We start from the raw sequence: 27,699 nt of genomic DNA, 5'->3' as shown, positions 1-27,699 counted from the left end.
ACCATCCGAATAACGAATATTATTATTACATGTTCTAATAGGATCAATAAACATAGCATACAGTATACACTGCCTGAATCACCACTGTATAAAAAAAAACTGAAAAAGATAAACCAACTGGATTCTTGCTGGGAGTTGTAGCCTCACAACAGTTAGTCTTGTAATACAATATACTAATGAGCCAACCCCTGATATTCATCCTGAGCATTCACATGTTGGGCCCCATCAGGGATCATTAAAAGTGGGTGTAGAAGTACCCTGTAATTTTACCTTGGGGTTGCATCGTGTGTGTATATCCCTAGTGACAGTGTGTGTAATATTACTAGAGATAAAGCAGAAAGTTTTTGGAGCCTCCTGTTCCTGGATACCAGCTGGACATCTGATCTAAACGAGTAGAGATCATAGAAGCAGACACTCCTAAGCACATCCTAGAACGCTACAGAAAGCTTCCTCCGAACTGAAGTGGGTGACAACAGAGAACAATCTGCATCCCACTCCACATGGAATAGAAGTGAGGAGATGCCCGCTGTATGGAGGCTGTGGCTGCTGCTGCAGGAGCAGAACATGGCTGTCACTATAATCCCAGGGCAGCAGGTCCCAGTCTCCTGCATGTTCTCCCCACACACCAGTCCTGGCCCTGACAGCTGCTAACCATTGCCGCCCCTGCACACGTTCAGTCCATAAAGCAGGATTCCGGCTCCAGTATAAAGTCCATGGGAACTTTGTGTGTGCCGGCAGGAGCCGCTTACCTCAGCCGGGGAGTAGTATGTCCTCCGTGTAGTGTTACCACAGCGCTGTGTCTAGACACTGGGACAGGGCTATGTGCTGCATACCTCCAGCAGCCGGCTCCTCGGGACACTCGTGTGTGTGCTCCTGCACCGTCCCGGGCTGTCACTGTGTGCGGAGCTCTACTACAGGCCGCTACAGTATCTACTACACACGGAGAATCCAGAGTACGGCCGGAGATTGATTAAAACTGCGTCTCTTCCCAGGGTGAACTGCAGCCCGCAGACCTCCCCTCCCTCTCTGCCAGCCCTCCCCTCCCTCTCTGCCAGCCCTCCCCTTCCCTGTCCCTTCCTCCCTCTGCTACACGTGGGACGGAGCAGGGCGGGAAACAGCGGCTAAGCAGGACACACACCCCTCCTACTCTGTCAGCTGCCTGTCAGGGGGGCAGTGCAGCAGGGTGCAGGACACACAACCCCCTACCCTGTCAGGGGGCAGAGATAGCAGGGTGCAGGACACACACCCTCCTACCCTGTCAGGGGGGCAATGTAGTAGAGTGCAGAACACACACCCTCCTACCCTGTCAGCTGCCTGTCAGGGGGGCAGGGTGCAGGACACACACCCTCCTACCCTGTCAGGGGGGCAATGTAGTAGAGTGCAGAACACACACCCTCCTACCCTGTCAGCTGCCTGTCAGGGGGGCAGGGTGCAGGACACACACCCTCCTACCCTGTCAGGGGGCAGTGATGGCAGTGCAGCAGGTACAGGACACATACCCTCCTACCCTGTCAGGAGGGCAGTGCAGCAGGGTGCAGGACACACACCCTCCTACCCTGTCAGGGGGCAGTGATGGCAGTGCAGCAGGGTACAGGACACACACCCTCCTACCCTGTCAGGGGGCAGTGATGGCAGTGCAGCAGGGTACAGGACACATACCCTCCTACCCTGTCAGGAGGGCAGTGCAGCAGGGTGCAGGACACACACCCTCCTACCCTGTCAGGGGGCAGTGATGGCAGGGTACAGGAAATACAACCCCCTACCCTGTCAGGGGGCAGTGATGGCAGTGCAGCAGGGTACAGGACACAGGACACATACCCTCCTACCCTGTCAGGAGGGCAGTGCAGCAGGGTGCAGGACACACACCCCTCCTACTGTGTCAGGGGGCAGTGATAGGAGGGTGCAGGACACAGAACCCCCTACCCTGTAAGAGGGCAGTGCAGCAGGGTGCAGGACACACACCCCTTCTACCCTGTCAGGGGGCAGTGATGGCAGTGCAGCAGGGTGCAGGACACACAACCTCCTATACCCTGTCAGCTGCCTGTCAGTGGGCAGTGATGCAAAGAGCAGTACATAGAAGAATGGAGAAACTAATTAAATAACTCCAAGAAACTCACCATGTACCAATCCCTGCAAAGGGACTACACCATGGCCACCTACCTAGAGAAAATACCCCACCCCAAACACAGACAATCCCTGAGCCAGTACAGACTGAGTGCCCACAACCTAGAGATTGAAACGGGGCGGCACAAGCTGACCTACATGCCACGGAAGAACAGACTGTGCCAACACTGCGACCAAGGGGCCCTAGAAGACGAGGCCCACTTCCTACTACACTGCACCAAATACTCAGCTGTGAGGGCCGTCTACTACCAAAGACTGCCCACATCCCAGACTTCACATCAGCAGACGAGAACAGAAATCTCTACATCCTACTGGGAGAAGAGGAGATCACTGTGGAGATCGCTGCCCAATATGTGTCCAGCTGTCACCAAATGAGGGGAAGATGAGACCCCAAGGGCTATTAAACCCCCCACCCAAACACCTTTAAGCCTCCCCATCACCCATCTACCCTATGCCCACCCATACCTACACGACCCAAACAAGAATGAAGAGACCCCAAGGACACACAACCCCCTACCCTGTGAGCTGCCTGTCAGGGGGGCAGTGCAGCAGGGTGCAGGACACACACCCCTCCTACCCTGTGAGCTGCCTGGCAGGGTGCAGGACACACACCCCTCCTACCCTGTGAGCTGCCTGGCAGGGTGCAGGACACACACCCCTCCTACCCTGTGAGCCGGCTGTAAGGGAGGCAGTGATGGCAATACTGCAGGGTGCACAAGGGAGGAAAGACTAGATAGGGGAAAAGCACTAAGGGCGCCAGAAACCGCCACATCCCATGTTTTTTATGCCTTTTTACCTTCAACTTTTATGGTTTGGTTCAGTTTCTTGTAAATATGTCAAATTTATAAACTGTCTATGGAAAAGTTCTTTAAGGTGGTTTTCCTATGGGCATGTTTACATAGGTCAGACATATCTATGCACACATTTCTCTGCGCCAAATGGTAACGTTTTTGGTGCAAAGTTCCTAGTGCAGTAACTGCTAGAATGCAAATGGAAAAATTTGCAACGAAAACCCACAGCATAAATTTACAGGTCGGTTTACACTACATAGAGTTTCTTAAAATGCTGCTCACCTTCTCAGAGTTTTTCCATGTTTTGGAGTTTTTTTTGGTCTGCATAAAATGCTAGAAACACAATACTGAATGTATTGTACTCAATGCCACTTTGCATTTGTAGTTCACACAGCGTTTTTACTGTTTCTTATTTCTCTGTGTGTGGTTTTTTTTTCTCTCCCTATAATGGAATTAATAGGAAAACGCCTGAAAATAAACACCAGACTCAAAGCATGCGCACTTGGAAGATGAAAAATGCTATACACCATGTAAAGTTTTAAAAAAAGCCACAGAAAAAAAGTATATTTAGGGATTTTCAGTTTTTATTGTAGGCTAATATTCAATACCTAGATACCACAGATGCAATGGTGATGATTTTGTCACCCCTTTTGGTAAATGACACTCAGAGGGAAACTACTGGTCTAAAAGCAGCCCACAAATGTACAAATTCTATCACAGTGTTGCACATTGTAAGGCCGCGTTCACATTTGGATAGTCTCTGTCGCATTGTCTGCCTAAAATCAGCTGATGAAAAAGTGACTTTGTCGCCTGATGCCTTCAGCTTAATGACAACAGATACTCGAGGGACCTCATCATTGTGAATGGGGTCCATCAGGCTCCATATATAATTTCTATTTTAGCGGTCCGTCTGTCTGTTGTTCTGGTCCTCTGGTGGATCAGAACAATGGACAGCTAACTCTAGTTCTTTGGCAAGTATTGTTAGACACACATCACTTCTTTACACCAACTCTGTGCTGGCTCACTTTACGCCAATATTTTGCATCCAATTCAAGACGCTTTTCAAAACTGTACTGTAATGTAAAAGGTGTCTAAAAAGCAGAAACATTTTGAGTTTTTTAGTGATATTTGTGTCACAATTAATGTTCCATATTCTCCAAAATATATATGTTATTATTTATGATTATTTTAAAACTCCATTAATTCCATGGTACTTTACATTAAAAGAGGCTTTACCTAGTACAGCAGACTAACAATGCACATAGAGGACCCTGTCTGCAAGGGCTTACAATTTATATGCGGGCGGGTGCTAGTGAGTACAGAAGATGTGTGGGAGAATGCTGAGAGGTGGTTGTGTGAATAATGTAAATGTGTGCTTGATGTGTACAGTTTCAGGGAATGTCACAGTCATCACAAGTTTTCTATAATCTGAACAACTTTCACATTCCATAGAATCCAGAAAAAGTCACATGACCTCGCCTAGGTACCATACAAACAGCAAAAGAAAGCAAGAGCACAAGATCATGTGCAGGATCTCTTACTAATAAAGAGCGATGGGTGGATACAGTAATAAGCGCCCACCTTGTGGATTTTGTAGAAAGTACAACTCCTATAGAGGCTTTGGATCACCAATAATTCCTGGGGTTCAGCTGTGTAGCTGACTAGGTAACTTCTAAAGCTGATGTAATTAACCCCCATAAATTCTTAAAACCAGGAGGGATAAGTGATTTTTTTTCCCCATGTTTTTGTAATCAGAACTTTGGTGCATCGTATAGTAAGTGGAAAGGTACAGTGGTTATGAGAAGTCCACTACACGTTTACTATCATCCTTACAGTGAGTTCTGCCATTTAAGGGCCCGTTCACATGGAGTAAACGTGTGTGTATTTTGGCAAAATACACATGAAAAATAAGACTCCAATTGACTTAAATGACATTTATTTGCACATGTAAAAAAAACACAAAAAAACCACGTCAAAATACACGTGTAAAATGTCATTGAAGTCAATGGGAGTCTTATTTTTACACGTGTATTTTTTTAAATTTGTATTTTGCCAAAATACACGCGCGTTTACTCCGTGTGTCAGCATACTATGGGTGTCAGCATACGCGCGCTCCCCTTTGAAATCAATGGGAGGCTTTTTTACCTATTGCTTCAATGTGATACGCACGTACAGTATGCTGACACCCATAGAAATCAATGGGATCTGTTTTAACGTAGCTCATTCTGAACAAGTTTACGTTCAGAATGAGCGGAGCGTAAACTCCGTGTGTAATATGACTGACGGGACTTTTTCTTAAACACAGATCGTGTGTGATCTAAAAATTAGATAATATTTGTAAGAAATTGTGGCGCCATTGGCAATCTTGAAGCCGCTTGTGTTGCCAGCATGAATGGTGGGATTTGTGTGTATGCAATTGCATGAAAATGTAAAAGCTTATTAGGTGTGGTGAAAGTAAGGATATATTCACTTGTAGTGCATTAGTTCAAGTGTGTGGAACAATTGCCGAAATTGGCTATGCATATCTCAGATAAAACGTTTTCCTTCAAGTATTAATACTCAACAAGTGTATGCCAGAAAAAATGATTTGCATATCAGCAGGCCTGGGCACAGTTCAGCTAAGCAGTGTCCGGCTTATACAAGGACCAGTTTTCCTGACCCAAACTTGGCCGTGTGAAGCAGCCTATTCACATAAATGTTCCATATTTCACTGACTTTGGGACATATCAATTAGTTTCTAGCCTTTTTCTCATGACAGTGGAAAGTTTTAAAACCCATGAAAGTCTAAGGCAGAAGTTGGCAACCCCTGACACTTGTGCCACAGTTGACACGCATTACATATATTGCTGGCATGGCAGCCAGCACAGGACCTGCAGGTATTGAAAGATGAGGGAGCGTCCCTTCAGTGCTCTGCTACAACAGCGGTATAGGATGCTCCCCCCTTCTCTGGCTGCCCTCTCTACCCACCAATGAGATGGGTGAGGAGAGCTCAGGAGGTGGAGCTCATCACTGTACAGCACAAGGACCCTGCCTGCTACAGAGATGGGCTCCTGCCTCAGCATCCTGCAAACAAGAGGAGGAGGAGATGGAGAGCTCCTGCCAGCAAAGTGAAACTAAAAACAACATGATGGGGTTACTACTCCTAGTAATTTCAGGTATTTGGGGTTATTAATTTAGTTTTAGTAACTCCACGTGCCTCACGTTAATAGTGATTACCCCATCATGTCCCTCACATTAACCCCTGTGTACTCACATAAGAGTTACTAATCTGTGAGACATATAGGGTTAATAATAAAGGACCATAATAATGAAGATACCTAATTATTACCTCCATATGTGTCACATACCAGTAACCTTTATGTGAAGCACACAGAGGTTAATGTGAGGGACATGATGGGGTAAACTGCTATTAAAATGAGGCACATGGAGTTACTAAGTTGTAACGCACACAGTTGTACTTTTTATGTGCAATTGTGGATACTAGTATGGACTATTATATTTCAGTGGGCCCATACACACAGCCGTTGTTTTAGCAGCTGTGTGTCCGGGCCAAATTGAAGAGCTGCAAATTATGGACCAGGTCCTATATCTGTCTGCTTGTGCAGCCCTGTCAATTCATTTTTAATACATAGGTTAGTGGAAATTACATCTGTGCCATTTGTGTGCAGGAGCCCTAAGGGGAGCAGCACACAACCATGTTTCACTACACATTGAAATCAATGGGAGGCTTTGTAACCCATTGATTTCAATGTGTAGCGCGCGTAAGCCGGCACTCATTGAAGTCAATGGGATCTATTATGAAGCGACGCACTCTGACACGTGTTTACGTGTCTAAATGAGCGGCGTGTTACTCCGTGAGAACGGAGCCTTAGGCTGCATGGCTACTTTTGCTGAGATTCCTGTTGTGCAGCTAAAGTTCACTGTATTGTCCTGTGACCTCCTACACTAATATAAATCCAGTAGTGTCTTTTTCCCACTCGAAATCGCAGCACCCTCAGGAATCACAATGCATATCCATTTCCTTCCATTTAGATCTTTGGTTGTACAATGGGAGTTGTGGACAAAGTAACCATGTAACCCTAGTCTTAACCTGGAAATACTGCCAAGTAAGAGAGCCAAGGTATTTTACGAAGACACAAGATCTATGTAAAAAATGTTGTATCTTTCGATAAAGAGGCTTTTTTTGGTTTTAAAACTTCAACCTATCTGAATAGTCTGTCTTATCTCTCTACTGTCCTTTGAAGTTGTTCATTTTTTGTTTCCCATACCGACTATCCTTCAAGTACTTCTAAGCAAAAGAAGACATATGGTAGGCCATTCATGCACTGGCATTTCAGATGCAAATACAGGAAAGGAAGGTATAAAGCACAGTCACAGTGTGGTGTGGTGTGAACAGAGCCTTAAGTTTTGTACCACAGTGATGATACCCACAATTAATGATGTCAGATAAGAATGAATGTCATTATGTTAACAGATGAGTAGTTTCACCTGTAGCAGATGCTTTCCAGACTTTACTAAAATCCTTAGAAATATGGATGCAAACAGCTCTGCCTTAGGTAGTCTGTAACAAGATGAAAAGATGGCCGCACAAAATGTTCAGCTCTGTAAACAGCTCAGTGGTGTTTTAATCTTTGCTGATTAAAAGCGGCACATAAAGCGCTCAGACTTTTATGATCTGACAGTTCTCTATATTTCAGCTGTGAAATACTCAGTGCAATGGGGGTAGTGGCTTTAATAACATGGAAATCTTATGGAGGAGCTTTCATTCAAGAGCTTTCTCAGGTCTCTAATGGTTTCCTGCCTATGTGCTAGCATCCAGCATTTGCAGTGCCAGTGTCCTTGCTCACAGGACAGCAAAGAAAAGGAAGGGGATTTCTGACCCTGAAGAATCCCTTTTATCATGGCAGCACGATGACATGTTTTACCAGGGCATGTGTTGATAGTGATGTCTGTGTTGCTACTGCAGTGACACTTTTCTGGATAAAACTAGCGTGGTTTTATCCAGAAAAGTGGTGGTTAGAGGAAGTGGCATGTCACTTGTTGAGCTCCAAAACATTGGCGGGAACTACATATGCATCAAACAAATATGGCTGTATCTAAGATGGCTAGATTCAATACAGTGAGCAGTACTGAAAACAGACCCCTGGTTCACATTAGTGTCCAGGGTTAGAGTCAGCATGGAGACGCCCCGGGCAGAATACAATCGCAATTGCAAGCGGTGTGCAGTAAAAGCACGCAGACCCCATAGACTATAATGGGGTCCGTGTGCTTGCTGTGCACTGCCCGCACTAATCATTCACACAAACTAATTTGGTCGCCATTATATTACTAGTTACCATGTCTTGGATGACGTGAGAATTTAATAGTGTTTTAGGGAATAAACAAAAGTTATATTTTAAGCTATATATAGTAGGTGTATACAGGGATGGGAAAAGGGTTTATTTGTGTCTTAAGTAAATGGTGTTGAAATATTGGGACATATTCTCTGTCTGAGGGAATTATTGAAAGTTTTTTTTGCTCTATTACAGGAGCATTTGCTAACCTAAAGACCAGTCAATAAACCCACGGTCGAACTAGGGCACCCTGCCATAATAATTCTTATAATAGACCTGTGTGAAAATGGGAAAACATATGCATTATATTTTACCCTAAAATGTCCCCAATAACTGAAATAATTTCTTTATTAACATTTAATACAATATAAATAAAGTGTAGTTCTGAAGTGTGCAGCTTAACTTGGAGTGAATCTTACAGTATCAGGTAAGGGCAGTGAGTCTGTAGTTGCTATGTACTATATGGAAGCGAGTCAAAGTATGACGGTATTCACTAGACAAACGTTGTGCAAAACAAACATCCTTTAATATCCCTTCTACCTTGAGAATCCACACAAACATCAGTAAGTTGCTGAACTAAAAGAAGGCTGGGAAGATCCTCTAGCACCCTATTATCAGGGGCGTAACTACCATAGAGGCAGCGGAGGCGGCTGCCACAGGGCCCGGGCCATTAGGGGGCCCGGTGACAGCCGCTACCGCTGCAATTTTTTTTCTTTAATAGGCCGTTAGGGCCCTATTTACTTGCCGATCCTGGCTGGGCCGGGACCGGTAAGTGACACCGCGGGCCCCACAAATACTATCATTATACTCGGGTATATTGATCGGCGGACCGGGAGAGGTAAGGGAACGTAAAAAATACTGTTACTTACCTCTCCACGATCCTGCCAGGCCTCCTTCCTACTTGTCTGACATCTCTGACGTCACATGAACCTGGCCTGCTTCCCGGGTCATGTGACGTCCGACGTCATTAAAGAAGGACGAGAGCGGCGGCCGACAGCATAGGAGCCGGGGGACACGTAAGAAACTGTTTTTTTTTTAATGTTTTTATTCCCCCGGGGTCTGAAAAGACCCCAGAGTATAATAATTGTTTATGGGTGTCCACAGTGGGACATAATACTGTGTGCAGGGGACACTATTGGGGATAATACGGTGTGCAGTGGCCACTATTGGGGATAATACTGTGTGCAGGGGCCACTATTGGGGATAATACTGTGTGCAAGGGCCACTATTGGGGATAATACTGTGTGCAGGGGCCACTATTGGGGATAATAAGGTGTGCAGGGGCCACTATTGGGGATAATACTGTGTGCAGGGGCCACTATTGGGGATAATACTGTGTGCAGGGGCCACTATTGGGGATAATACTGTGTGCAGGGACCACTATGGGGTATAATACTGTGTTCAGGGGCCACTAATGGACATAATACTGTGTGCAGGGGCCACTATGGGGTATAATACTGTGTGCAGGGGCCACTATGGGGGATAATACTGTGTGCAGGGGCCACTAATGGACATAATACTGTGTGCTGGGGCCACTATGGGGTATAATACTGTGTGCAGGGGCCACTATGGGGGATAATACTGTGTGCAGGGGCCACTAATGGACATAATACTGTGTGCAGAGCTTACTAAGGGACATAATAGAGTGTGGAGGAGGGGGTCGGTCGAGGTCTTCGGCATCGGTTGGGGGGGGGCCCCATGTCAAAAGTTCGCCACAGGATTCTTAGTTACGCCACTGCCTATTATCCTATACTATCTCTATAGTATCTTATTTTGAAAGAGTTTGGGAATGCCAAGGTTATTTCCTAATATTATAACTCACATTGATAAGGCTGTGCCATTGAACAATGCCATGCTGCTCTACTACTCCACTATAGGTCTTGTGCTAAAGTGCAAAGTATCACAAGACAGCCATTGGGATACAGCCGTTTTATGAGGAGCTGCTTGAGCTGTTCATATAGACAGCAGTCATTTTCCTTCACTACAACTTGCATGCAGTTCAGATGTTAGCAATTTAGAGATGAGCAAACACTGTTCGGATCAGCCGATCCGAACAGCACGCTCCCATAGAAATGAATGGAAGCACCTGTGACGTCGGCCAGCCACCAGCAAAGTCAGCGTCACAGGTGCTTCCATTCATTTCTATGGGAGCGTGCTGTTCGGATCGGCTGATCCGAACAGTGTTGGCATATGTTCCTCCCATGGATGTCCAACGCAACAAATAGGTAGACCAGCAGCGTTTTTTTTGCTTATATGCAGATATTAAAATACATAGAAGCAAATGGCAAGTTTTCCATATAGACATGCAGTACAGATTTTGATTTGAAATTTACAATGTCAATTTGTCCTCCAAATGTCACTTCTTTCAATGAGAAGGGATGAAATCTACAGTGAAATCTGTATGTGATACATGTGGATTTTGCTGCAGATTTCCATGCCGCGCGTGCAAGTACCTTTAAGGCTGAGGCCCAACATTGTGGAAACATAGCATTTTTTTGTACATTTTGCGGCAGTTTTTTAAGCCAAAGCCAAGAGTGGCTATAAAAGTAATGGGTAAATATATAGGAAGCAAAAAAAAAAGCTGTGTTTCCACAACATGGGGCCTCATCCTAAAGCGATTTTCTGGAACTGAATTATCGATAACTTATCGTTGAGATAGCTCATCAATATCTGAGTGGAGGGGGTTAACGCTTGGAAACCCTCCAATCAGCCGTTTGAAGAGGCCTCAACCTCCAAGTGAAGTGAGCTTTGTGGTCTTTTTATTAACTACCAAGCACGGTGCCATACTTTGCATAGCAGCCAGGCTTTGTATTACAGCTCAGCCCCATATATCTGAATGTGAGTGATCTGCTTCTGTACTATCTGACCAGTGGGTGTGACATCATCGGCCGTGCTTGTGAGTGCCGCAGCATCCAAAAATACTTGATCTGTGGGGGTTCCTGGTTTTGATGAGATATTGATGACTTATCTTGAGGATAGGTCACCAATAGTTCAGTCTCACAAAAGTACCTGAAGAATACCAGGTTACATTATGCTGTTTATGCAGAACACTACAGGACAATATTGCAAAACTCTAGGAATAAAAGTGTCAACTGCTAAATAGAAAACACAAATCCTATAGTAACAAGTGTCCTAGTGTATGAAATGAGCCTGTGTCAGAATACCAGGAATATTACATAAGGAGCACTTGTGATGACAAGTCTTAGGAGTATCTCGCTTCTAAATGACAACAGATTCAGCTTTATACTGTGTTGTGCTACACCTATGCTGAGTGACATGACAGGAAGTGACTAAACAGGCTTAACTACCATACAATGTCAAAGTCTTACATTGGAAAATGAAGAGTACTCATATAATGGCATATAATTCTATAATAAAGCAATAAATTCAACCTGAGCCATAAATTTGCTATGTTATCAATCTTCATTGACAACAAAGCATTCATCATGTACTATAATTTTTCATAATACTCAGTATAGTCATAACTACACAACCATGACTGTACAGAGAATTTATATTCCAGGTGCTCACGGAGAAATCTGCTCTCGCAGCACCACTACTGTTCAAAAGAAAATCATCTACATCTATACATTTTAGTAACCAGCAACATATATTGTCTACAAAAGCCGATTCTCAGGATGCTTTTGTAGGGTTGTCCAGCTATTTTTATTCTTTGAAACTGCTTATACAGGGCATGTAAATATAACAAACAAGTACTTACCTCTCTTTGTGCCACGGTTTCCACTGCCAGCAGCTATGCTGTTTGAGGCAGGGGACCATTGCAGCCCATCACAGTGACCTCAGCAGTTACCTTTTCACAAATGTAACATCACAGCAGTCACATGCAGTTTGTGAAGAGTTGACTACTGAGGCTTGTGATTGGCTGCAGCGGTGCCCGCTCACAAACTGCATGGGACCTTTATGTAAATGGGGAGAGCTGCCGATGGGGGAAACAGCGGCAAAGGGGGAAATATCTACTCAATGTTTTTGTTTATATACCTTGTATCAGTAGTGTAAAAAAAATAGGAAGTAGACAACCTCTTTAAGACCAGAATTTTTTTTTTTCCCCAAGAACCAAGCCAACTCCTAGGTGATTTACAAAAACTACACAAAGTCCAACATTGCTCCAGAAATATCATCCAGCATCAGCCACTATGATAAATGTCGCACCTTTTAAAATTGTCCAAAATTTAGACTGTGTCAGTAAATCTGCCTCAGTGTCTAACAACAAAATAACAAATGAAAAAAGTCCAAAGGAAAAAGTGGCTGAACACCTACTGCAAGGTTTCCCAAGTGACACTGCCATCACATTGCCTTCATCACTTTGCCTTCTTCCCATAGCAGGATGCAGATTATTTATCTTGATTTTACAGACTTAGGCTAAGGCCCCACGGGCCGTAATCGCAGCGCTAAAGCGCTGCGGAAAGAACCACGGCGTGAACGCACTGCTGTTCTTTCCGCAGCGCTTTCAACAGAAAGTTTGCAGAGTTTTCCTTCGCAGACTTTCTGTTACAATTATATCTATGGGAAAGCTGCCGGCGTTTCCGTAGATATAATTGACATGCTGCGATTTTCAAAACCACAACGGTTTTGAAAATCGCAGCGTGTTTGCACTGCGTTTTTTTCCTCAAAGTGGGCAAGGGATTCGTATGAATCCCATCCCCTTTGCTTGCACTGCAAAACGCCGAGATTTTTCCCGCAGGCAAATCACGGCGTTTAAGTCCCGTGGGGCCCCGGCTTTAGCCATCTTTTTGCACTGTTATAACCGATCGATCAATGATTCCAAAGACAGAGCCCTTCTTGTTTCCTTAAGGTATCTCAAAGATAGGTATTAGTCTGTTGTACAACACAGATACAAATATAGCAAATGATTTATTCACCAAAACTGTAGAAAGTGCTGCATTTGTATAATGAAGTGACATCTGTAAAAAGGATGATAATTAGTAAGTAAAAGTAGGGATGCTTGTTCACGATCAGGTTCTGGATCAGGTTTTGATTAGGTTTTTTATGCAGTTTGAAGCCAAAACCAGGTGTGGATTGTAATAAGGAATAAAGTAGGGCAGGGTAATTAATTGACAATTAACCAAAATCGAAAGCCAGATCAATTAATCCTGAATTTGCTGACATCGATTACTTCAATTATATAGCATCTATGCCATCCTGTCTCACACTGCCATTGGCTAAAGAATATGTCACTAACTGTGCACTATCCCATCAGGATTGCTGAGGTGTCACTAACTGAAAGCAAAATTCAGTGGCATGGCATATAAAATAATTGTTCTTTATTCATAATCCAGGTAAATTGTTCAATCAATAGTGATTTTGATTTGGTCATAATCGCCTAGCCCTAGAATAAAGCTAGCATTTATGACTCTATCAATAGTAGCGCTGGGTTCTACTTCTGTCTCAAGAGAGGGATCCACTTTGCTTTCTCACTGGTAGTGGACTTCTGAAAATACAGTAGTAGAGCAGGCAGCTTGTTCTAGATTTCCATAAATTCCCATACTTGACAACATATTAATCCCATAATTGTGTGGAATTTAGACCTTGTTCAGTTTTTCCCAGAAAAATCCCAAAAAATATTTTACATCAAATTAATAACAACCATGATCCCTTTATATTCTATTTAGTAGGACAGTCTGTAACAAAAATGATAAGTATGGTAAGTATGCATTTCTGTCATTCTGTTTGAAAGATGTCAAGAAAAGGCATCCTTTGTCCTGCAATGTTTTTTGTTTTTTTTATATATATATATATATATATATATATATATATATATATATATATATATATATATATAAAGACAAAGGAAATGATTCTGACAAGACAGCAGATGTCATATATGTTAGTAGAAGCAATTGGGGGCAAGGCCTTATTCACACATCAGTATTTTAGTCAGTGATTGTAAGCCAAAAATGTACATACATACATAGGGATCAGGTATAACAGTTACATTTGCATTTGTTCTGTGTTTTCAACCCACTCAAAATACTGACATGTGACTAAGACCTATGGCAAGGCAGTGAGGATATTAGTAAACCCTAAAAAGACGTAATATGAGAAGTCACATACTGTAATATGTACCAATAAGAAACACTGAAGCCTGGATACATCAATGCAATGATTTCCAACCTTATAACAGGACAGGAACCTCATAAAATGTGTCACTTGCCTGGAACCCCTACTCGTATTTTACAACAATGAAGCTTGGTGTAGAGGCAAATAAAACATGTAATATCAATTACCAGAGCTATAGGATGTTCCAGATTTACTGATCTCTCTGCCAGGTATCTTTATTAACAGTTTTTACTACTACTTTTCTCGAGAACAACATGACCAGGTTGTGTAACATGGCTTTAATGTGAATAATAAAGTCATATAGCATAAACCCATGTATAACCTAAGAAGTACAATGAAATTCATCAGGGTTGCTCCATTTTTATTAATCGAGTCCTTGGGCTGCTCTACTGCCAGCAAACACTGAAGTATGTTAAAACAAAAACAGGAATATGAAATATTATAGCATGGGGTCAAGTATGCCAGAACACACCTATATTTCATAGTCAGCGGACAGAACCTCCAACACAGATGTGAACTGACAAATGATGAAAATGAAGGAATAAAATTGTGCCAATTTAAATATTAGCATATTTCCATTAATATTTTATATTCAGTGTTTCAGTACAGGCATTTCATCCTGTAAACTTATTTTATTACTGTATTATAAAAATATAATTTTCCAGCAAATCTGTAACCAACCTCAGGAATGTTAACAAGGCAAAAGCCTCCAATAACCAAGCAAAAGACGAATGTGGTTTTTTCAGTGGGATCTGTCAGGCGCCAAAGCCCTTATCACCAGTCTATATTTGAATCTCTGGATGCCAATGACATTAACCATTGCCTCGGCACACATTTTTTACATTCCTGCCCAGGATATATCTTGTATTTGTGAAAGTGACTCTGCCATTAGAGCACACAGAAGCATTAAACCATATAAGCACTATAAACTCCTGAATTTATTAAGCAAACCAACAACAATATATCGTCTCTACAATTATGGCCAAAATATTCACATGTGGGTACGGATCCCCAGATGTTCATTCCCTTAGTAGATTTCTATTAATACACAACGACGGTTTAAGGACTGACTGTGTGATCTATCCAAGTTGTGTAAACGTAGGGCATAAAGCAAGGAGTGTTCACTCTTATCGCTCAAAGTTACATACCAGTACGTGGCCTCACATCGAAACTGCATAGTTTCACTCTGTACAGGAACACCAAACTATCCAGTGTATAGACTCCACACACCAGGCAAAGCTACAATACAGGAAAACTAGGAGGAAACTCAGGCAGGAAAGATGTACAAGCAATGTCTGCAAATAGACACATACAAACCTGTTACACTCTCATGCTCCACCTCTAACTTTAGGTAACCAGATAGTTACTCTGCAGGTTATAGTCCACCCACACACACACACACACACACACCTGTATTTCAGGTAACTCCAGTAGTAACTGCTTCCACCCAGGCATTAATGTAGTTACAGAAATTAGTGTAATTATTAGTCTTCAGACATATACACTGACAACACTTCAGAAACAAATGGCAATGTACATTGGATACATTGTAATGTATGATCTATGTGCATCTTAGTAGTTGGGATTGTTACATTGTTGCTCATACATACATACATACATTTTTAGCTAATACCAGGATTTGACAAGAATATAATGTAACTTTTACCAAGATACCTATTATATATAGATAGTTTAGCTCTAATCTGTGTCATATGTTGTTTCCCTGTATAAATGTAATCAAGTCTGCCTATGATTACATGAATAGAAAGACTGGAGCAAGCCTACATCCCCTGAAGATCTTTGGAAGAACTTCCATGCCGTATTCCTTCACAAACAAGTATACAAGTGTACCTAGAAGAAAATATGCTGTTTTGAAGACAAAGGATTGTCACACCAAATATTGATTTGACTTAAATTTCTCTTTTGCTCTTTCACTTAAATTTTTAATTGACAAAAGTAAAATTGGTGCTTCTATTTTTTTAAAACATTCGTATTTTTCACACCTTCTTAAAACAGTACATATGCTGATCCTCCAGAGCCCCTACAATTACCTTTCAAGAACACAGCAGGGTGCCAAAAATCTCTGCTTCCCCCCCTATCAGTATGTCTTTGGAGTATGGGAGGAAACCCATGCAAACACAGGGAGAACATACAAACTCCTTGCAAATGTTTCCCTAGGCAAGATTCCCAGCGCTGCAAGGCTACAGTGCTAACCACTGAGCCACCTTGCTACTGAACTTCCATTCTAACTTCCTGTGACATCACCGACTCTGTTCTACCAATGCTACAGGTACATGGAGCAGAGCAAAGTTGGCAATGCGATCAAGAGTCTAATCCTCACCAAGGCAGGCACAGGTATGAGACTTGTGTATTATTAATAATAATAAGGTCTTTAGATTAGAAATAAACCTAACCAGTTTCCCCACCTATCACCAATTGCGCATTTATGGAAGTAGCTGGAATACCAGTTTCAGCAACCTAAAGGTGTGCAGGATCTACAGGCCCAGGTGCAATATCTATACTCAGATGTGCTAGTGGATACCAAATGGAACCTTTATGCCAACAAGTCCAACCGAGCCTGATCTCGTATCCAGTATGCTAGACCTTCCATTCAGTTGTAGAGTTTTCCCCAATAAACTTATGCTTATCCTTTAAAGTTTCACTTAATTCCCTGCATTTTTGCACTGGGGCCCAGGGCTTCATCTTGCGCCTCTGACAGAGTAGCTACTATTGTGCTCATAATAAATGCTGATACTTATGATAAAATGGAAAGTATACAGGGAATGTATCTCGTATAGCTGTATAGATCCCTCCCCCAATCATCCCTTAGAGAAATGTCCCACAGATTGGAGAGCATCTGATGATGATGTGACATCTGGGGACAATAACACAGTTCTATTTACTATAAATAATATTAACATTTCTTGATTTGAATCATGTGGGCAGAATCTTGGATACCAAATATTGTGCCAAGTGTTGGCAAAGGGATGAATTGCTGTTCTGCTGCTGCAGAAGTTCAGGTTTGCATATTAAGCATTTAAGAGTGCAGTAGTTTTCTTCAGCTCAGCATTTATTATATACTGTGATCAACTGAATAATACATTTTTATAGTCAATGTATTTTAGCATTTTAAAAGTCTGTGCTTATAGTTCTTTTTAAAAAGATATTCTACATTTTTATGTATAATCGGGATTTATTGAAAATTTTTCATAAGGAGAAAAAAAAAAAACAGAACCCAAACGGCATATACAGGCAAAGGGGGGGGAGGGGTACCCCCAACTAAGAAGGCTCAACAGAATATATTCAATGCTGAAGTGACAAATATAGAGAGATAAACCAGCCGCATGGACCAGACAATATGAACGGTAAAAGCATACAGGGAAATATTCTACATTTTCAGATGAATAGCTGATAAAGTAACATTTCTGTGCTTCCTCTTACTACCGTACCATTATTCTTACTGTTGTCCCTCACTTCCAATACAACCATTCAGATCTAGTTTTAGCCGTGTGAAGTGACGCAAGAGCACATCATGTCCAAAACAGAATAAAAAGCTGTAATAAAGGCTACCAGTAGTGTAAACAATACAAGAATAAACTGTGATGCCAGCAGAAGAAAAGTCCAGTTTTAGAAGCAGGTGTGAACAACCCCCATGTGCAATAGTGGTCCTAGTGTAGAGGATTTTAAAAATAGCTTCATTAACCCAAATTCCTCAGCTGATTCTTCTCAGCAGGATGGTCCCCTCCCTTCCCGTCCCTCTGAAACTCATGTCAGGAGGAGGTAAAGAGCAGAGATCCCAGACCGTTCCCACCCCTCCCCCCTAATAGCAGTATAAGACATCAAGGGTCATATCATGAACCTCCTCACCTTGAAGAGAATAAGATCATTTCAAGTTTATAAAAAAAAATCATACAGGAACTTCTCACACAAAAATCTTCTAAAATTATTATTATGAATCATATTATTCATTTATTACAGTCCTGGGGTATTGTAGCTACGCAGCAAGCAGAACTACTAACTTATCTTACTGATTATTTATTAATATTTATTTTGCTTACTTATATAACGCCAACATATTCACAGCGCTTTACAGGTATTGTCATCACTCACTTTTCCAAGTAGGGCTCACAATGTAATTCTCTATCGGTATGTCTTTGGCGTGTGGGAGGAAACGTACAAACTCCAAGCAGATGTTGTGCTTGGTTAGATTTGAACCCAGGACTCCAGCGCTGTAAGACAACTAAGGGTCAATTCACACGGAGTAAACGCGCTCATTTTGGTAGAATGCACATGTAAAGAATACACGTGTAAAAATAAGACTCCCATTGACTTCAATTACATTTTTTACACGGGTAAAAAAAACGCATCAAAGAACGCATCACATTTTCTGGCGCGTTTTTTACTAGTGTAAAAAATGTCATTGAAGTCAATGGGAGTTATTTTTACACATGTATTCTTTACACGTATATTCTGTCAAAATGAGCGCACATTTACTCCGTGTGAATAGACCCTAACAAGTAATCCTAAAACAGGCTGAAATACCACTAATGCCAGGTTCACACCTGCGTCCCGGCCTCCGATATGCAGGTTTCCGTTTCCTGCCAGAAACTGGGCAGGAGACAGAAACCTGCAGGCATCTTTCAAATCCATTCATTTGAATGGGTTTGAAAAGTGTCCGAATGTGAGCACCAGTAAGCGTTTTATGCTCTCCGTGGCAAAACAGTTTTTTTTAACTGGACACAGAGTCGGACATGCAGGAAAAATGCCTGCAGAAGACGGAAATCTGACAGACGGAGACCGGGCGCAGATGTGAACGAGCCGTAAAGCTTCTTGTAAAAATGTCATGAAAAACCCTTGAAATTCACGGATCTTTTTATAAGTAATAATGGCAGTTTCATACAAGCCTTTTATAGTAGGTTTTTGTGTTTGTAACACTGTTTCCAGATGTTACCAGTTAGTGTACTAAGTTTTATTAACAAAAAAGCAGATATTGTATACAGATAAAAAATGTACACTTTGTACGACAATATCCTGAATGCTTCCCCACAGTGCAACAAACACTCCCAAGACAGATACCAAACAAAATATATTGCAAGCAGGGATCTGTAATAACCAAAAATAGTTCAGAAGAAGCAGTCAGAGAAAAGAGAAGTATCAAAACCTGAGTAATAGCATAAATGCAAATAGATAAATAAAGGGTTAATGCTCATGTTTCAATTGCTATCCAGGATCTATGCTGGGTGCCAAAGGGGTACAAAAATCCCACACATATTGCTGACCATGTCAGCTTCCTCAGAGAAACCATTACATGCAGACCGTTGTTTTTTTTCTCCATTTCACGGTATTCTTTGCCTCTCTGAAATTTTATTTTCTTATAAAACATAGCTGGGTCTGGTGTTTTTTCCAGGTGTTTTCCTATTGATTTCATTCTAAGAAAATAAAATCACCAAGCAAATATGTAGTGTGATGAAAGTCTTAAGGGGGCCCACAAGAATTGGTAAGGATTTTTTTTTAATTTATTGCTTATCCCTAGGATAGGACAAGACAAAGATATGTGATAGCTCAGTGGGCCGACAGCCAGCCCCCACATAGATCAGCTGTTTGGGAGTATGTCTGGTCCCCATACTATACAGCATGGAGCCAGAAGCTGTTGGGATCAGTCAGTAAAGAGCTATCGGTCCCGGTACCGTAGCGCTTTACAGTCAGAAGGACGTTTCTGACAGTTAGCCAGGTACGTCCTTCTGCACAGCAGCCCCTATCGCGCTGTACGGTGTGAGCGAGGCGTTACTCCCTGCTCACACTGTACAGCGCGATAGGCACTGCTGGGCAGAAGGACTTACCTGACGGACTATCAGAAACGCCCTTCTAACTGTAAAGAGCTACGGTACTGGGACTGATAGCGCTTTACCCGGGGCACAGATCGGGAAAGCCAACAGTGCGCTGAATTCAGGGCACTGTCAGCTTTCGAGCAGTATATAGAACTGCCTGTGCCCAAATCAGTGAAAGGTCCTCTTTAAAGGACTAATTTAAATGTCCCCACCAATTAGATTTATATAGTATAGAGACATAGTATGTAGGTCATTTTTTGGTAACTTTCTTTTTGTTTAACTATTTCATTTATTTAATTTCCTGCTTGCTTTAGGCTTATGAGTCCAGTGGCTGATCTTGTGTATGTGTAGTTGTATGTGGAAGGCTGTCTATCATTGAGTGAGACCACCTGCTGGACTCAAACACAAAAAGCGCAGAGATATAGATATATCTTTTTTTAATTTAAGTATGTCTTTGTAGAATGGGAGGAAATCCACGCAAACATGGGGAAGACATACAAACTCCTTGCAGATGTTGTTCCTGGCAGGATTCAAACCCAGGACTCCAGCACTGCAAGGCTGCAGTGCTAACCACTGAGCCAACGTGTTACCCCACACAGTGATATTTGTGAGGGTCTTGCTGTATTATACAGAATGTGTAACTGTACGTTGAAAGTTGAAGCTTCTTACAATGGAAATAACCTGCAAGCATTGATGGTTGGGTAGCTGACAACTGGGAGTGTTGTTCTGGAATAATAAGGATATAGTTTAGTACAATAGGGCAAGGTTCTTCCAAGAGGCTACATAGTAGGACTGGGGAGTGTACTAGGTAAACTAGGAATACTGGGAAAGGACTGGAGAATTGTAGTTACCAGAGGTCAGCATTCTTCTTAGAAATAAATAAGCAGTTACAGCTTCATTCATACCAAAACAATAAGGCATAATTTGCTCAAATAAAAAAAATGCACTTTTAACCTTCATAAATACAAAACATATAAGTTTAAAGCATATCCATCGAAAGTATCTTCAACAAATCATATGTACATGTAATTTTATATGATACGCGTGTGACACTTTCCCTGTGTTCCAGCAGCCTGTTGTTCCCCTTTTGCTGCAGATTACTTAGTATAGTATGTTCAGTCGTAATTTTTATGTGACGGAGGAAGCTTTGGAGCCCCCTCAGGATCCAGGGCCCAGTAGCGACTGCTACCTCTATACCCCCTATAGCTTTATAGTTATGCCCCTGTTGAGATATATAGGTTATTGTTTGTATAATAAAAAGTTATACAGTTTCCCAATATAATTTCTGTATCAGTGCCTCATAGTTTTCTAGATCTCTGCTTGTTTTCATTCACTCTTCTTACTTCCAATGGATCAAACTCAGCCTATAATCATGTGATGAGCACGTAGGTGCACAGCTCGTTACGAGACAGAGCTCTGATTGTCTGATTACTGGACTGTGATTATAATGAGCTGAGCACCTATGTGTATATCACATGACCATGGACCGTATATCGCATGACCATGGGCTGATTTTTATCCATTGGAAATAAGGAGAATGAATTACAGCAAGCAGAGATCTCACAAACCACTAGGAATTGATACAGAAAGTATAATGGGAAATTGTAGAATTTTGATCCGAATATTGATCTGAAACTAGACAACCCCTTTAAGAAATTTCTGCAGCAAATCTGATACATGTGAACATACTATAAGTGTAAAGCCATCAGCCAAAATGCTGCTGAATGCAGGGACATTTAGCAGCATTTTCCACTTCAAAATCACTGCAGCAAAAAACTACTTGCTCACCTGCTGACCCCAACAGATCAGCTGTTTGAAGAGGCATTTGGGTGTCACTGAATAGCAAGCACTGCACCGTGTATTATAGAGGGCCTTCACTACCTACTCTTTACATCACCTAATTGGCTCTGATCCACTGATTCTGGCACAGCTGGATTTGTGCATTTTACTGCAGATTTATGGCAAATTTCACCATTGCCATTGCTAAAATGCGCAGAAATTCAATTCTGAGATGCCCCTTATATGTAATGTTTTACTATATGGCAGGTTTTGGGTGCATAGTTCACAACATCTGTCATGTGGCCTAAAGTGTCCATGCACATTAGCCTAAAGTTGTTCAAAATAAATGATTTTAACCAAAACTAAAGAAACGTAATGGATAATTATTTTAGCTGACCAGTTACAGACCTGTGCCATATTTAGCATGTAAGGCTAAAGCCCCATGTAGTCTCCCCTAACGACAAAGCATTGCATTTTTTCCACAGCGCTTTTCATAGAAAGTTTGTAGAGGTTTCCTCTGCGGACTATCTGCCTCAATTATAGGGAAACTGCTGGCATTTTCGCAACACTTTTGGAAATCGCAGTGTGTCAACTATGTGTTTTTTATCGCACTGTTAGGATGTGATTCGCTAGAATTCCATCCATTATAGAGTGTAAAACACCAAGTTTTTTCCACAACTTTCATGCCACAGGCAAACCGCAGTATTTACACCACGTGTGGCCCTGACCTTAAAATTGGAGCACATTCCTAGATAAATACAACTGAAATGGGCAATATAGAGTAAAATGTAGATGAAACTATAGTTGTTTAACAAATGTTGAACTATTAACCTATTTCTAATATGTATGGCCATCTGTTCACATCTTATTTCACTTCTGTAGGAGATTCTGCTGAATATCGGCAGAGAGAAAAGTCCTACACAGAGTCTTTGGGCTCCACAGGTGTCCGTGGGTGACCGCAGTTTTAGTGGGTGGACTCTTCGTCGTTCGGGTCCCACAGCAGATACAAATGATGGAAAGCATGATGCATGTGTGAACCTAGCCTGAGAGGTTGATACAATTGTATACAGTATCAGCAGGGGTGAACCTAGGGTTTCTGCCGCCTGAGGTGGACGTCACAAAGCCACACACCCCCTGTAGGAGGGGGCGGAGCGGAGGGGGCAGGGCCGAGCGGAGGGGGCGGAGCAGAGAGGGCAGGGCCGAGCGGAGCGAGCGTCGTTAGCAGGCAGAGAGCAGGCAGGGAGAGGACCTGCTCTCTGCCTGAGCGTGAGGGGCGGCTGCTGGAGCAGCGGTGCGTCCACAGGGCCGCCCCAATCCACCGCTCGGTGACGGTGACGCTAAGCCAGTCCAGGACAGCTTGTCCTGGACTGACCTAGGTCAGCAAAAATGCCACCCTCCCCCGGGGCCCCGGCATAGCGCCGCCTGAAACGGTCGCTTCAGGTCGCCTCATGGGAGGTGCAGCGCTGAGTATCAGCAAGCATCTGTAAACTGAAGAGAGAAAACTACAGGTCGATGCATCATAGCAAACTATGGGAAAGGAATCTGTATGAACTCAGTAGGGATAAAGACTAAATGCCAGAAAGAAAACCTATCTATTGTGTTGTGGTTTGTGATGTGATGATTCACTAAATACCAGTCTTGGACAGAAAAACATCCAATAACCTTGTATGAAATGAATATCTCTTTTGTTATATGGCATATAAATATTTTGTAGCAGCGTACACAAAGAGTAACTACTTTCGATCAGCTCCTGCCCATAGCTTACCTTACAATCATAGCATGTGTATGTGTAGGAGGAAAACTCAAGGAGGGAGACAGGCAGCATGGATACTCCATGCAAATATCTACCTTCTAGATTTCTAAGAGAACAGTCACATAAAGCTGTGGTCAGATTTTCCATACATATACATTTAAAGGGGTTCTCCAGACCCAAATGGAATTTTCACACTGATGACTTATCCACAGGATTGTCAATATGATATATATGGGGGTCTGACACCCAAACTCCACACAGATCATCTGTATCAGCAGCCTCCAGGTGTCAAAAGCTGCCATAGTGGACGGAGAGCACACGCAAGCTGGTCTTATTGAAGTAATAGGAGCAGCGCAGCAATTCAGTGGACGGATTCCACTTCAAAATCAGCGCCAAATTCTGCCTTGATTCTGCCTTCCATTGTATTCAGGGGGAGGCAGAGATTGAAGTGGGACACTGAAAAAATAAATGCTCTGCTTGATCTTGCCATGAATTCTGTAGCTGATTCACCCGCAGAATCCATGGCGTGAGAGCAATGGTAATGCTGGAGGGGCAGAAATGGAAGAGGAATGTAAGCCAGAAGTTTGCCTCAAATTACTGTTAAATTTTCACTATGTGAACATAGCCATAGATTTTTCTTCAGATTTGAGTTTCCAAAGCAAACATGGGAAGACTGACATTCAGCCCTTCAGGTTATTATTGTAACACTCTGGATTTTTTTTGTTAGGATTTTTAATTAAATTCATATTTCTAGAGTTCTAAAAGTTGAGCTACAGCTATATGGAAAGTTTGTATAGGGAGCCTTCACTAATCCTTACCAAACTTATCCAAATTCCTATGGGCTAGGCCAATGGACTCAATGTCGGTGACCAGGTAGGTCGTATAAATAGTAATATATAAATTGGTAGAAATAAAACAACTAATGAAAAACAAGCTTAACCAATCCCTTAGGATGTGTCAGGTGATGGTAAGAGAATGAATGATCTATGTACAGAGCAGCAGCATGCCACAGCTTCTGAGTCACTGACCCATAGCATAAAGTCATGGACCCATAACTTGTTATTTCCTGACTTCTGCTCGGTCCTATCTTTAATCTCAACGTCAATGAAATGAGCTTTATTGATTTTCTTCCCACTGTTTTTCCTGTTTTGGTTATTAAAGTGATTTAAGCAGATAATATACATTTTTTTCTGGACACAGGGTGTACTAGTGCATCCGAGATCCAGACAACTATTGAACCAAGTATCTACTGATGTAAATACTGAAAAATGACTTATTGATGAAATTTTTTTTAAAAATTCCATCATTTAAAAGATAAAAATATGATTCTGCCATAATGTATGGGTATGCACAGAATAGAATGGGAACCCGCAGTATCAGTTTGGGCTTTTCCTCTTTGCTATATGCCAGAATCTGCATTCTGATTTATAGATAAGAATTACCAGAAAATTGAAATGATGATATAATACAATAAAGCATATGTTTTACTATAGAACTTCACCAATTCACTTCATCAATAATTTTCAGCATATATTTTATGATATCATCAGGTCAGCAAAGGGGAATGACTGTAATACAACCAGTCAGTTTTTAATTCCATAAATATTACAATAAATATTTTTTGGATGACTCCAATGAATACATAAATACAAACCATATTCATTCCATGATAACAAATGTGATTTCCACTGCAGTAAGAAAGGATATATTGACAAAGGTATGCTAATGCAGATCAATGACAATCTGCCAAGGGCATTCTTCAAGGCACATTGATCTATTAAGAAAACATTGCTGCAGGAACAATTAAAGGTCTGGTTTCAGCAAATAAATGTTATTCTTGTATAATGAAAAGTTTTACCATTTCTATGCTTTCCACAACCTCTGTTTGTTGTATTCTAACAAGGACCTTATTGTTTACTTGCAGTGGATACAAATCTCATGACTAGGACAGATTTATACTCCCTTAAATATGGGATGACAGCGAGATTGAAACCCATGAGAAATTAATATAGAAATTACATTAGACATTTTTTTCAACAGCACTACTTTAAAGAGGTTTTCTAGAACGTTTTTAATGGATGGTCTATCCTTAAGTTAGGTTATCAGTTAAATATCTCTGGGGTCTGACATCTGGGACCCTCGTAGATCAGCATTCCAATGCGGCAGCAGCAGGGCTCTCTCAGTACCTCTTCCACATCACAGGCCATATCACATAGCCTGAATGCTAGTCAGTCCCATTAAAGTGAATGGGCTGAGCTGTGATACCAAGTCCAGAAATGTGTGGCATTGTGCTCGGTAAGGAGTGAAGAGGCTACAATACCCACGCGACTGCTAGAGCCTCCTCAAATAGCTGATCAGCCGATGCAGAGAAGTCAGATCCCTGACAATCTTTAAGTGATTGACCTATGAAGGAGAGGTCAGCAATTAATAAGTCCCAGAAAACCCCTTTAGGGTGCATGCACACTACGGAACGCTGGGCGTGTATGAGAGCCGTACACGCCGGCGTTACAGCAGGGCTGCCGAACACTTCCCATTCACTTCAATGGGAGCGCTCGTAAACGCCGCTGTTACGAGCGCTCCCATTGAAGTGAATGGGAAGTGTTCGGCAGTCTGCTGTAATGCCGGCGTGTACGGCTCTCATACACGCCCGTCGTTACTCAGTGTGCATGCACCCTTAGGCTAAGGCTTCACAGGTCGTATCCGCAGTACTAAAGCGCTGTGGGAAGAACCGCTGCGTGAATGCATTGCGGTTCTTTCCACAGCGCTTTTAAGAGAAAGTTCACAGAGTTTTACTCTGCGGACTTTCTTTTAACATTATATTTACGGGAAAGCTGCCGGCGTTTCTGTAGATATAATTGACATGCTGCGATTTGCCAAGCCACAACGACTTTGTAAATCGCAGCGTGTCCGTGCTGCAATCTTTTCCGCAAAGTGGGGATGGGATTCGCAAATCGCGGCGTTTCCAGTCTGTGGGGCCCCGGCCGTACTGAGACCCCATGTTGCAGAAACGTAACTTTGTTATTGCAGATTTTGCTGCCATTTCTTGAGCCAAGGCCTTGAATGGGTATAAAATCGATAGTAAACATAAGAAGTACTTTTATTTCTCCCTTCTGCTCAATCCACTCCTGGCTTTGGCTAAAAAAAAAAAAAAAAAAAATCTGGAAAATCTGCAACAAAAAAAAGCTGCATTTCCTCAACATGGGGCCTCAGCCTTAAGGCTTTTTCTGTTTATACATTTCAGTCTATATTAAGAAATCACTTTAATAGTACTTGCCACATGTATACTAACTAAAGGTTATGTAAGGTGATGTCTTTCCTATGTAAAATAAAGGCTTATATATAATGTCTGTTAATATTTGTACAATGCAGTGATGTTGTAATATCAACCAATAATTAGCCAATAAGCAAAAAAAACTATCATTATGTACCACACTACAGTAGTCAAGAAGTAGACTCTCAACATATAACAGCACATACCTGCCTGACATCTGCCCTAAATATAAGGGGTTTGACAATGACTAGAGTAAGGGTGCATTCACACGGAGGAGAATGGTGCTGAATTTGGTTTGGAATCCACGTCAGATTAAACCAAATTCCTCACCATTTTCCTCCGTGTGAATGGACCCTAAGAGTATTTTTTTCCAGGAACATCCCCACACTTGTCTATGGATTACATCTGTTACTATATCTTACTCTAAATCATCTGAACTACAGTATCAGACACACTTCATGGACTTCCTCCTTGATCTTCACCACACGGCTTCCAGACTATGCCTGCTCATTTTCCCATCATCCAATAAACTCATGAAGGTCCGTGTCGGGACCGAAATGTTTTTCTTTTGTAGATGAAATAAAAATTGGATGTGTTTTGGAAGCAATTTTGAGTGTCTTAATTTTTGTCTACTAGTATACGGCTGTGAGAAGCTTTTCTGGGCACCTCTGTAGACTATGAGTGATGGAATATTACTACTTTTATGGCATGTCAGTTAGACACATTAGACTTCTGAATTCCT

At 42.1% G+C, this 27,699-nt stretch overlaps 1 protein-coding gene across 15 annotated transcripts in view; it reads right to left on the bottom strand.

Moving 5' to 3' along the window:
* Nucleotides 1-27,699, bottom strand: part of TJP1 (tight junction protein 1) — a 352,070-nt gene that overhangs the window by 72,218 nt on the left and 252,153 nt on the right. The window contains exon 1 of one of the 15 annotated variants that reach the window (XM_075273565.1): nucleotides 15,475-15,796. The exons of 13 other annotated variants lie outside the window; for them this stretch is intronic. The gene's annotated coding sequence lies outside the window, so the exon portion shown is untranslated. Of the gene's footprint in view, nucleotides 1-749; nucleotides 988-15,474; nucleotides 15,797-27,699 lie in introns of those variants that run through there. One more of the 15 variants, XM_075273563.1, reaches the window with a different exon arrangement.

The sequence above is a fragment of the Leptodactylus fuscus genome, chromosome 5 (assembly GCF_031893055.1).
Source record: "Leptodactylus fuscus isolate aLepFus1 chromosome 5, aLepFus1.hap2, whole genome shotgun sequence".
In the NCBI taxonomy this organism is placed as follows: Eukaryota; Metazoa; Chordata; class Amphibia; order Anura; family Leptodactylidae; genus Leptodactylus; species Leptodactylus fuscus.
The sequence above is the reverse complement of the archived record's forward strand: the minus strand, read 5'-3'. Positions and strand labels throughout refer to the sequence as shown.